This window comes from Myotis brandtii, unplaced genomic scaffold (assembly GCF_000412655.1).
Source record: "Myotis brandtii unplaced genomic scaffold, ASM41265v1 scaffold866, whole genome shotgun sequence".
NCBI classification, from domain to species: Eukaryota; Metazoa; Chordata; class Mammalia; order Chiroptera; family Vespertilionidae; genus Myotis; species Myotis brandtii.
In genome coordinates, this window is record NW_005371530.1 from 57,065 (window position 1) to 69,432 (window position 12,368).

A 12,368-nucleotide genomic window follows, 5' to 3' on the forward strand; every position below is an offset into this window, starting at 1 on the left:
TGTCTGGGGTGGGGGCTGGGCCTAAAAATAATAGAGGTTTTTTTTCAGCTGTGGTTCAATCATGCCAGTGAAGCTGTATAGTGAACAGCACTGCCGGACTGTGAAATTTCCCCCAAAGCACTTTCTAGATGACAACATCACAAACTTTAAAAATAATTCCAATACCATATACCAAAGCAAGTTGAGTGGCTTAATAGCTTAAAGGTCTGGAAAGCAGCTATAACAGAGAATTTAAAAACATTATAAATCCCATTTCTCTCCTACAGAGAAACTTTTTAAAGCATGGACATGACTTTAAGTATATTAAGAAAACATCAGCTTTCATAAAGATTCAATAAACACCCTGAGGCACAAGTGTTCAAAACGGCCTGTTCACTAAAATGTCACCGCATTATACTTCTAGAGGTAAGGCTTGCAGTAAGAGGACATTACATTTGTCCCTAGTTAAAAGCACCAGGTGTCAAGCTCAACTTCTATTTACACGGAATGCACCAATAACCAGCCCTTAGGATAATGAATAGTTCAAATACTACATTTCCAACATATTTTGCCTTTTGCTCTTTGATTGGTCGGCATTGGAGATCCTTTGCCTGCATTTCTTCAGAATATTTTCAAACAGGTTAGGATTACCTAGGATATTGTCTTGAAGCAATGCAGAGACCTTCTAAAAGAGCTCACTAGATTCTTTAATATTATTTAGAGCATGAAATAAAGACAAAATTTGTAGCAGTTAAATTTATTCCAAAAGAAAATAATATAGAAAATAACATGGGCTAAAATGTTGTGTAATTAATGCCAAAATTTGCCCAAGATGTTTGGTACACATTTTGCCTTAAAAGAGGTCACTATATTCACAAGGTTAGCTATTTGTGTGAAATATTGTATATAATAAAAGGCTAACATGCAAATCAACCGAACGGAGGAATGACTGGTCGCTATGATGCGCACTGACCACGAGGGGGAAGACGCTCAATGCAGGAGCTGCCCCCTGGTGGTCAGTGCGCTTCCACAGGGGGAGTGCTCCTCAGCCAGAAGCTGGACTCACGGCTGACGAGCCCAGCAATGGTGGTGGGAGCCCCTCCTGCCTCCATGGCAGCGCTGAGGTTGTCTGACTGACGGCGTAGGCCCGCTCCCCATGAGGTGCGGGCCTAAGCCATGAGTCGGACATCCCCCAAGGGATCCCGGACTGTGAGAGGGCACAGGCCAGAATGAGGGACCCCCCGCCAAGGGCATGAATTTCATGCATCGGGCCTCTAGTACTATATATTAATCAAGCAGAAGAAATAATGATTTCCATCACTAACAGAAGAAAATCCACAGCAAGGGAAATGTCTAGAGAAGGATAATCAAAAGGTTAAGGAAGGTTACTAGCTTTAATCAACAGCTTGATTATAGCATTATCTCATTTTTAAACCTGCAGCATTTTAATGTACTAGTAACAACCCAAGCTAAGGAGCCATGGAAGTTTATGAAAGAAATATCCACTAAGATGCTGTGTTGCTAGTGTAGGGGTGGATTAAGTTAATACTTTGTAAGAAGGAACTGAATCACCTCAGCATCAACAAGCAGCCATTTTCTTTTACACAGTAACTCATAATTTGATGAATTATTTCTCTTCACTAATTCAAAATTCAGCAGGAAAGAACTAAGCTGACTGGTCACACCCAGAAACACAATGATTTGGCAAGCTGCAGTCACTCTGTTCATGGAAGTGTGATAATTTCCAGAACAGTTGCTTGACACTAGTAATCCATTCCTTCACATCTATAGAGGAATTCGATACAACCTCTTTTCTTCATCAACTTTGAGCTTCATACAAGCAAAGAGATGGGAAACTATTGGGGGGCCATAACAGTCTGGGGAAAGTTGTGTTCCTCTTGTAGGGGTGAGTTAAGTGGTACTTCCTTGGCCTCCTTTTGAAGTATCTTCTGAGGATAACTGGCTGAGGTTTCCTGTCTTCTTTCCTGGCAAGACCCAGTCAGTTGTGTTGAAGGAACACCTGGAAGCGGTCACAGGACTCACAATCTTTTTTTGCCAGCTCTGTCCTCGGTACTAGGCACTTCCTTGGGATATCCTTCTTTACATCAGGGTGGGATGAGCCACTCTGAAAAGGGATTGTTCCTTATCACGTGGAAGGAACCAGCAATTCTAGAAGGAGCCAATGTGTTTGGTGTCTTAGCTTGTTCTGTTGGCTCTTTTTGGAAGGACAGAGTCACATATTCAGGGAATCTATATACTTCTCAGATTCAGGTTTGGAGTCCACAGGCCTACCATTTTTATCCTTCTCTTCTTTCTCCAGCAGCTATTTACACACAACTTCCCTCTCGCAGTTTTCACCACACACACTCTGCAAAGCTTGTACAGGGCTCATTGGCTTTGCAGACCACCTGGGCTTTATATATGGGTCCTGATGGTTCTGGACAAGCCAATCCTCAATAATCATGCTGGGAGTGGACAAGGGTTTTGTGGCCTCTGTGTGATCATTCAGACACTTCAGATTCCCCAGGTTTTCAACCTCCACGCCTTTGGGCTGTTTGCCCTAATAATGGGTACAGGAAACGGGCTTGACAAGCCAATCATTCCCACTGTAGGACTCCTCGAACACCTTCAACAAGGTCTTAAACTTCTCTCTCATCTCACAGCTGCCATTCCCAGGCTTCTCCAGATTTTAGGATTCTAAGGGAGCCAACAGCCAATCAGGAAGATTCATGTCATCTTGATCCAGAAGCTTTAGATCTTCAAACTTTTCAGTATCAGTGAAGTAAGAACTGGTGATAGAATAACAGTGACTCTTGGTAACGAGTTTTCAGGAACTTCTTGTTGCTGATTCTTGTGGAGCCAGTTTTCCAAGCCCTTTAGGTTGCCCCAGACATTATTCAAGAAGTTGCAGGCTCTGGTAGAAGTCTGACTATTCTTCAAGGTCTGCTTTTGGGTGAGTCACCTCTGGAGATCGGTGCTCGGTGTCTAAGAAGCCTGATAACCATTGACAGGTTTGCTTCCAAGGAGCCATTCACTGAGAGAGACAACTGTGGTGCTGATGTCTGCTCCGGCAAGCATCTCTTCTCCATGGAGGGCCCAATAGTTGATGAATTAGCGTGAGCCATCAAGTGCTCAGGAATTCAGATGGTTTGGGGACCCCAATGTGGTGATGGTCTGGCACAGAGCAGTTGTGTCTGCTTCAAAGAAGAGGACAGTCAAATCTTTAGGTTTGAGGGTCAAACTGCCGAGTCTCTCCAGACACACAGAGACTTGATTGCTAGCTCTTCATCCAGTTGATGAATAAGATAATTTAATGTGCCCAGAAACCACTAGAGCTATTAGGCCTGCTGAAGTGTCTCCTCTTTACATTGCTAGATGAGATCCACCTATTCATATAATCACACCTCATGGCTTCAAAGGCATTCTGAGTGATGGCTTATGTATCTGTGTTTTGATCTCCCACAAATTACCTTTAATTTGCTGCTCAGCCCACAGAACTCCACCACTAGCAAGCTCCAAGTTCCTCTGTGCATCACAACACTTCAAAAGGGGCTCTCTATTAATTACTGGAGCCATTCTGATCCTATGAGGTATTGATTCTGCTCACTGTTCCAGCTACAAGTGCAACTCTGGGTGATCCAAGGGGACCTTCAGTGGAGAGACACCACCTGATGCAAGCCAAGGGCCAAAAAAGTTGTCAACGTTTTTTAAAATAAGAAAATATTGGTATCAAACTTACCCTTTTCTCAGAATTTCTTCACCTTCATGAAAAGGTAGAAGAAAGAGCCTGCCCACTGGGGAAGATTAAATTGAAAAATAATTTAATTAAAATGCATCTGTTCTTGCCAGTCTGCCAGCATCTAATCATTTCAAATGGTACTCTTTCAGTCCAGAGTGGCCTTTGTTCTTATTTTGGAAATAACACAAATCTAATATTTCACAAATATCTTTTATTTTGTAAATCCAAAAATTCGCCCTCTCAAAACCACATCCAGTAGAATGTCATAATAATATTTTGAAAGTGGAGAAGAAACCAGAAGGAAAAAATTATTTCATAATCTTTCTTAATTTTCAGGAAATATTCATACTACATACAAATAGATATGGCATATATCAATCACAATGTATTAGTCATAAAGTATAAATTATTTTAAAAATATTTTGTAAAATTAAAAATACACGTGCCCTTTTATCTTGAACCATAAATAACCTCTTCAGACTTATAACATTAATCCAACCAATTTTGAAGACAGCGAAGCTTTGCATGTAATGTTCCAGAATGCTGCTACGGGGTCCCAGAGTGCCAGTCATTTTAGGGATATCCACCAATTGAATACCAGCTAACTTGAGAATAAAAATAATTTGATAAGAAATGCAATCTAGGAATTTGGATCTCATTCTTTCTGACAAGTATAAAGAATCTGAGGATTTGCAAGCTTGCCTTGGAAAAATAGGAAGAACTACAAAGCTTACTCTAAGTATAGGTGGGCAGGGGCAAGGGTTATCTTTTAGATCCATCAGGTTAATAGGTAACAAGCTAATTTAAGCTTTGGCAAGTTATGTAATCACTGTGATAACTGAACAACTGCCACCCCACTTGGTATTGCCCTATATCACCTCACCACCTCTAATGACCCCTCAAATCATAATATAGAAAGATAATTCACCATTTATTATTTATGATAGCATACATTTTATTAATTATGATATTTATTAAAGTCTGTTATTGATCCACTGCTTTCCTTGTGCACTGCTCTTTGAGGGCAATTTCATCCATTCTACTGTCTTAGCATCACTTACATGCAGAAGACTTCTAAGTTTTCTTCACTAGCCTAGATCTCACCCCTGAGCTTCCAGGTAGACATCTCACCAGCACAATCCACAGGCATCTCAAATTCACTATGTTCAAACCAGAACCCACTGTCTTCTTTCAAATCCCCTTCTTCCATCAGCATTCCCTTTTTATTTTAGTGAAATTACAATCTTCCCAGTCAATGGAGAGAATGGAGGGATTCTTGGCTCTTCCTCTTAGCCTTCATAAATAATTCAGCAGGTCTCAATATTTCTTAGTTTGGCCTTTCATCTCATCTCTTTCATTTATTCAGCAAGTGTGTAATACATGCCTACCACACGCAAGGCACTCTTCTAAAGTTGAGTTTACTTTGAACGTTAAAAAAATCCCTGCCCTTGTGGAGTTTCATTCTCATTGTAGGAGACAGAAAATAAACAATAAATATAATACATTAATTATAAGAAGCTGATGTGTTCAGCAGACTAACATATTTAGCATATGATAGTGAGGATCAGAAATATAGAGACAATTAGAACTTTGTGGGCTGGTCAGAGTAGACTTTATTGATAAAGTAAAAGTTGAGCAAAGATTTAAAGGATCTATATAAGTTAGTTATGCAAATATGGGAGAAGTGTGTGGAGGATGGTAATGACCAAGTCAGGGTGTGTGTGATGGTTGGAAGAGTAGCAAGACCAGTGAGCCTGGAGATCACCTCCTTAGTCAAGATCATACTATTCCTTCTAAATATTCCCTTTCCAGTCATGTCCCTCTCTACTCTGTCTTTTACCAGTCCTGGAAGTTACTTCTCTGCTACTTAAATTGCTGTGATTCTCCCCTTTAAACTTTTCAATGACTCTACACAGACCATGAGAAGCAGTTAAACTGAACTGGTGTATAAAGGTTTCCATAATCTGCTTTGTGTTTACTTCTATAGGTATATCTCACTCTTCATCCCATCTACTTGATGTCAAATAATACTCAACTCTGTAGTTTCAAAGACATCAATTTTTGCCTCTATAACTCTATGTTGTGCATTCTTTGTGAACTTTCTATCCATCTTATATCTGGCTAAATAATACTCATCATACTTCATCTCTATCTACCCCCAACACAGATAAAATTCAGTGCAGCTCTTTTTTTCTATCTATGCATATCTTTAGTTTTTCTCTTATTAATTATGTTATAAATACATTTTTATTTAGGCCTGTCTGAGTGTAAAGAATGCATGCCTTCTGGAGAGCCAAGTAAATATTGGTTGAATAGATGAATGATTATTTTCATGTCTAAATTGCTATAAAATGGAGAGATTTCAGTTGAACTTTAAGATGAACTTTCAAATGTTTCCAATTGTTTTAAGATAAAATTCCAGTTTCTTTGCCTGGCTTGGGCCTCAAAATGTTAGAACTATTTGGCTTTTCAAATTATATGTGTGTAATCATTCATCTGTTCAGTCATTTTTTTTAACTGGGTATCTCCTATGCAAAAGGCATACAGTCTTTATGCTTACGGAATTAAAAGCTTAGTAAAAAACATTATATATAGTGTATATACTGTCCTCTATTTACTATAACTTCAGTTATCTGGTTGCTTGATAAGGTCTTTGTTTTCCCACAAATACACTGTCCTCATTCCAGCCTCCAAAACTCTGCTTTAATGTTCTCTTATTCTCTTTCTTGGGAAACCTGTGTTTTTCCCCTCTATACTCTGTAGTGTCATTAGAGTGAATATTTGCTGAAGAACTTGGTATGTCTAATACTAGAATGGGCTAAAGAGGTCTATGGATTAGTTATATTTGGAGATGGTTAATTAAAGCATGGACAAGTATTGTCCCAAGCCAATTTGAAATTCATCTCTGTGTAAGAAGAACACAGAAAATAGTGTGATAAAGGCCTGGGGTGGGGCAGAAGCTAGGAGAGAGGGGACAAAGAGGGAGAAAATTGGGGGACATCTATAATACTGTCAAAAATGAAAAAAGAAGAATAGTGATAAATTCTTTAAGACAATTCTAGTTTCAAGATTTTCCGGAATCGAACCTTGGACCTTTCAGTCCGCAGGCCGACGCTCTATCCACTGAGCCAAACCGGTTTCGGCAATGATAAATTCTTTAAGACAATTCTAGTTTCAAGATTTTAACAAAAATATTCAAAATGAAAAAAAAATAAATGAGCACATCTTAATGAGGAGGAAAATCAATGAGAAGAAAATGGTCATGTGTTTTTGTTTGTCTTCTCATTGAAGATAACTTCAATTCTTTTCTATTTTCTCCATCTGTTCAGCATTCTAAGGTTTAGTTTTCTTATGACTAATTGCAATTGCTTAGTATTGATTCATTGTGATGAAAACCAAGAAAATACATAGGGATTTAACATTGATTTGAAGCTGTTATATTTATATTCTCTTTTTTATTTTTCTCCTGACCTTCTTTCTGGCAAGTAGAATACTCTATGTACCCTGATGTGTCATAATTTCCTTGAAAATACCAGAGTCCTTGCATTAACAGTATGTAGAAAAAATAATAAATCAGTGGGATATTGCAACACATTTCCCCATGAGGAACATTATCATGAATGATAAACATGTAGAGAAAGACCCACTGACCCAGATTGCAATTAGTTAGTTTATAACTTCCTGTGTTTGAGAAGCTATTCCTCTTTTCAATAGCATGAGGGATCTAACTGTTTTAGAAGAAGCTATGAGGATAATAATGAGAAAACCCTTTCCTAACAAGGGAACATTGCTAATATCTACTTAATTTTGTAAGAGGAAAACATTACAATCTTATATTTTCAGGTATTAAATGTATATGGTATGCCCCTTCACTATTTTCTAATCTTTGTAGAGAAAAGTTATCGTAATGACTAAAAGTTTTTATTAGTTGGTTAATATACCTTGAAGTGATGTGAAGGCATTATTTTTCTGTCTCTTGTGGTTTTAGGTAGATTACAGTGGACTCTTCTCAATAAGTCAGCCTTATTCACTTCGTCTGTTATAGATCTGAATTCCATACAAAGGATTAGTTTTAGATTTAAGCAGTCACTCAGATGATGTGTTCCGGAGCCATTTCTCTGCACACATGATTGCCCTCGCACAAATACTGGATACCTGAAACTTTACCAAGGGAGGTATGTGACCCTAGAAGAAAAAGAGGTATCAGCATCCAGGCTCTGACATTAGTGCATGGATTATACTCCGAGTCTCATAGTTTACTTTTTGCCTCATCTTTCCCATCTGCAAAGGAGAATGATGATACTTATTCCTTAGAGCTAAAGATTAAATGAAACAGTCCTAGCCAGTTTTCTCAGTGGTTAGAGCATCAGCACTAGGACTGAAGGGTCTCAGGTATGATTCCAGTCAAGGGCACGTACATCAGTTGCAAGCTCTATCCCTGGCCCATTCGGGTGCATGCGGGAGCAACCAATCCGAAGTGTCTCACATTGATGTTTCTCTCTCTGTCTCTCCCCCTCCCTCCACATTCTCGAAAAATTATTGGAAAAACTATCCTCTGGTGAGGATTAAAAAAATAAATAAATAAGTGGATGAAATACACACAACTTACTTATGACTATAACTGCTTAACAGTAAATGCTTTAAAATTTTTGTAATCGTTACTATCATAAAATATTCATCGTTTTGACTTGTTGTATCCATACCCTGTCTCTAGTGAAGATGAAGCCTTAAACTAATACACAGCAAAGTGTTCCTTTCTTACTGGATGAGAGAACATATGGATTAAACTTCATAAACTGCAAAGAGCTCCAAGTGCTCTATAAAAACAAAGAAGTGGTCTAATTAGCATTTTAAAGGGCAAAGGGAAAACAAATGGTTTGGGTACCTGGGGATAGAAGAAAAAGACTGAAAGGAAATTCAGTTATTTCATATGTTTTCCAAGTGCCTTTCTTTGTCATGTCTTAGAGAATAAAATTCATCTTTGTGTGGTTATTCAGTGAAAGAAGGCCCGTGAGACATGATTCATCACATAGACTGAATCGAACAAAGCCAGGCCGGCGAGCCAGCCCTGTACTTGGGGCAGAGGGAATTGCTAGCCTGGGCACATTCTGACCAGCCAGACATGTGCCAAGGGTAACACGAGTCTCTGAGCCAAGGGAGCGAGGACACTGAAAGTTGTAACATCTGGGAGCAGCTGTGCGCTATGAACAGAATAAAAGTGAGGTTGGCAACATATCCCTCTCTTTGTTTTGCTGCCCAACCACCCACCCTGCATAATGGAAGTCAGGCCTGGATGTGGACAATAACCTTTGTAGGTGCCCAGCTTCAGTTTTAGAGCTACTTGCAGAGGGCAAAACTTTGGGCGGGAGGATTGACAGTAATCATGCCACGATCATTTCCTTTATTCCTACTATCTTGCACAAAATAAAACACTAAAAAAATAAGCACCTAATAGCTGCTCAATAATTTATTTTTAGTACATAAAAGAAAAAAAGAAACCATGCAAAAGGTTGTCTTTGGAATTGCCTGCAGATTACATATATATATTGAAATAGAACAGAGTGACTTACTAGAAGAAATGTGGTCACAGCTCAGATTTCACCAAAAATTTCTACCAAGTCTCTGTTTACCCTGGTGAGGCTGAAGCCAGTGACCTACAAATCAGGATGGTCATTGCGATTCCTCTAGCATCTCTACCTACATCTGAAAAGATTCCAGATGCCAGCTTAAGCCAACATGATTATCTTCCAGGAGAGTCAGAATACACTTCGAAAATACCATAAACCCAGAGGAAGACAGGATTTTCCTGTAAAGAAGTACTCAAATATTTTAACTTATAAAATATGTAATAAGATGCTATTTCCTAAGGAATTCCTTTTGTTACTTTACTTAGTGCTACAGATTAAGTACCTTAAGCAAACATACTGTCAAAATGTATAATAAAATATATGTATTAAATTATATTAATCTAAAGTTTTCTCATGCAAACCCTGAAAACTAACTCTTGTAATTGTGTACCATAATATATTTAGCTGCATTTTGAGTTCATTAAGCAAAATTAATCATTATAACATGTTCATATTGATGCACAGAAAATTGCATTATGTTGATAATATATTTATATGGATAGCTAATCTCTCATTGAAATAGTCATCACAGGAGGGAAATTCACTAAAAAAAACACGAATTGTGTTGTGATGTTCATAAACAATAAAGTGGAATAAAACAACTTCAATTTTTTGTCTTATAGAAATGCTGTCTACTAGTAAAGTATACTTTGCTATAGATAAAGAGATAAGTGTCTTGTTGATTATTTTATATGGCTGTTATCTAAGAGCTATTCAGAGAAGCTAGTTCTACTTTTGGATTGGGAATCATGTCATTCTTAGAACATATAGTTATCCTTTTTTTTTTTTTAATGGGAAAATGGGTTTTATTCTTCCAAGAAAATATCTCACAAATGAATATCCCTTTTTCTTTTTTTTTCCTTTATCCAAACCTATTCTTTTTATTATTATTGTCTAAAGTTTTACATATGTCTCCTTTTTCCCCAATTGACCCCCTCCCCCATCCTTAACCAGCCCAGGCAAGCCTCCTCTGCCCCAGTGTCTGTGTCCATTGGTTATGCTAATATGCATGCATATAAGTCCTTTGGTTGCTCTCTAACCCCCCTCCCCTACCATTTGTCTTTAGATCGATCTATTCTTGCTCATCAAATTATGTTGATCATTATATCCCACATATGAGTGAGATCATATGATATTTATCTTTCTCCGACTGGCTTATTTTGCTTAGCATAATGCTCTCCAGTTCCATCCATGCTGTTGCAAATGAAAAAAGTTACTTCTTTTTAATAGCGGCATAGTTATCCTTAAATCCTTAAAATGTGTTTGGCATCGCTAAAAATAAAAACTACTCTGATAATTTAAATTGTTAAAATCTAATTTTATCAAAAATGTTATGACCAAATGGAAGTATACATATATATCAGCATACCTTTTAATTAAAAAACAGAAAAAGGAAAAAGACACCATAATGAGATCCAGCCAAGACATCGTAAACATTGGGATATTTGGTATTTGGTTTCCTAGTTCACCTTCCCACTATCTCTTGAGTTTTCTAGGAAATTTGTCAAAATCAAGCTTCCATATTCTTTTCTCATTACAATTACAAAAACATTTTCTGAGAGTGGACAACAAGAAAAAAAATGCCCAGGAATCCAATCTGTATTTTTCTATAGATGTTAATCATAATTAATGTTTTCCTTAGATTGCCTTAGAAAGATAACTCTGACATTTAGTATATAAACTCACATATATAAAATACCCATTTCATTGGCATCCAGCTTTTCTTCCTCTCTTCCTTTCTCCTTTCCTTTCTGCCTTTCTTTCCCTTTTTTTCTTCCCTTCTTTCTTGTTTTCACATAAATTCTAGCACTTCATTCAAGATTGTCAACCCTCAAGCTAGGATCTGTAGCTTAAACACCACTTTCCCTCCTCATTGACACATTCCTAGCCCTAAAACCACCACTTTCTCTGAGTTGAAAGTTTTATCTGTGACCATCTAAGACAGTGTTTCCAGATTATAAAAATTACCTAGGGATCTAAATAATATATAGATACCCAGGATCAAAGGGAAGAAAAAAAACTTCAAATAAACTCCCTAGATCATTCTTTTGATTAGAAATGTTTGAGAAACACTAATGTAAACCCATCCCCAGTGGATGCTATCTTTTTCTCTGCCATTCTGATATGTGGTCATACAACACCAGGCACAGTAGAGTGGTACTTATTTAAGAGAAAGCCGATTTCACTGTTTGTCCGCTCTAATTATAGAAAAGGAGTCGTCTTGTATTGTTCTTAAATCGATTTCCTATTCTGCAAGTTACAGTTTTATCACGGCAACATACTGCTACATAAAAAAAAAAATAGATGCATTATAAAAAAATCAAAAGTGCTATAATATATGTGATTTGACATGAGCAGACTTTTGCCAGCAGGAAAGCAATGAAAATGGGATCAAGTCTTACCAGCAAAAGAAATTAACCAACAGGAGTCTGACAATTGCAGGCTTATTTTAAAGGAGTAGTGATATGTTTTGAAGGTTATTAAGATATAACCTCTTAATCATCTAGAAAGTGAAATGTTTCTCCTTGAGAATAGTATTTAGAAAAGTTACAAATTCTTTCATAACAGGTGAGATCACAGAGTATTGCTACTATAACATGATTTTAATTAGAAAATTTGGGTTTAAATTTCAACTAAGACACACTAATTTTTCCACCTTGGGTACATGATTTAGCCCCTTTGAGAATTAGTTTTTTGTGTATGATATATAATAAGGCAATTCTGACATAATTATAATAAAGATTAAAAGCGAAAATGAACATAAATTGTTTAGCTCTATAAAAATATGAAAAAAAAATAAAAATATGAAATGTTCACAAATTTTACTGACCTGGGTAGTGAAATGTGTCTGGTAGAAATCTATCTCTAATTGAAAAAAAATTTACAAAGCTCCACAGTTCATTGGCATGCACATATCTAAAACGACATGTCTCTGGATTCACGCCCAGGGCTCCTGAAATGTTACTTCATCATCAGCAGATTTCTCTTTAGTTCCTTATTAGGTTTTATTAATTGGGATGTGA

General features: G+C 37.3%; 1 pseudogene; it reads right to left on the minus strand.

Moving 5' to 3' along the window:
• Positions 1-1,620: 1,620 nt before the first annotated feature.
• Positions 1,621-4,934, minus strand: LOC102248511 (annotated as a pseudogene).
• Positions 4,935-12,368: the final 7,434 nt, after the last annotated feature.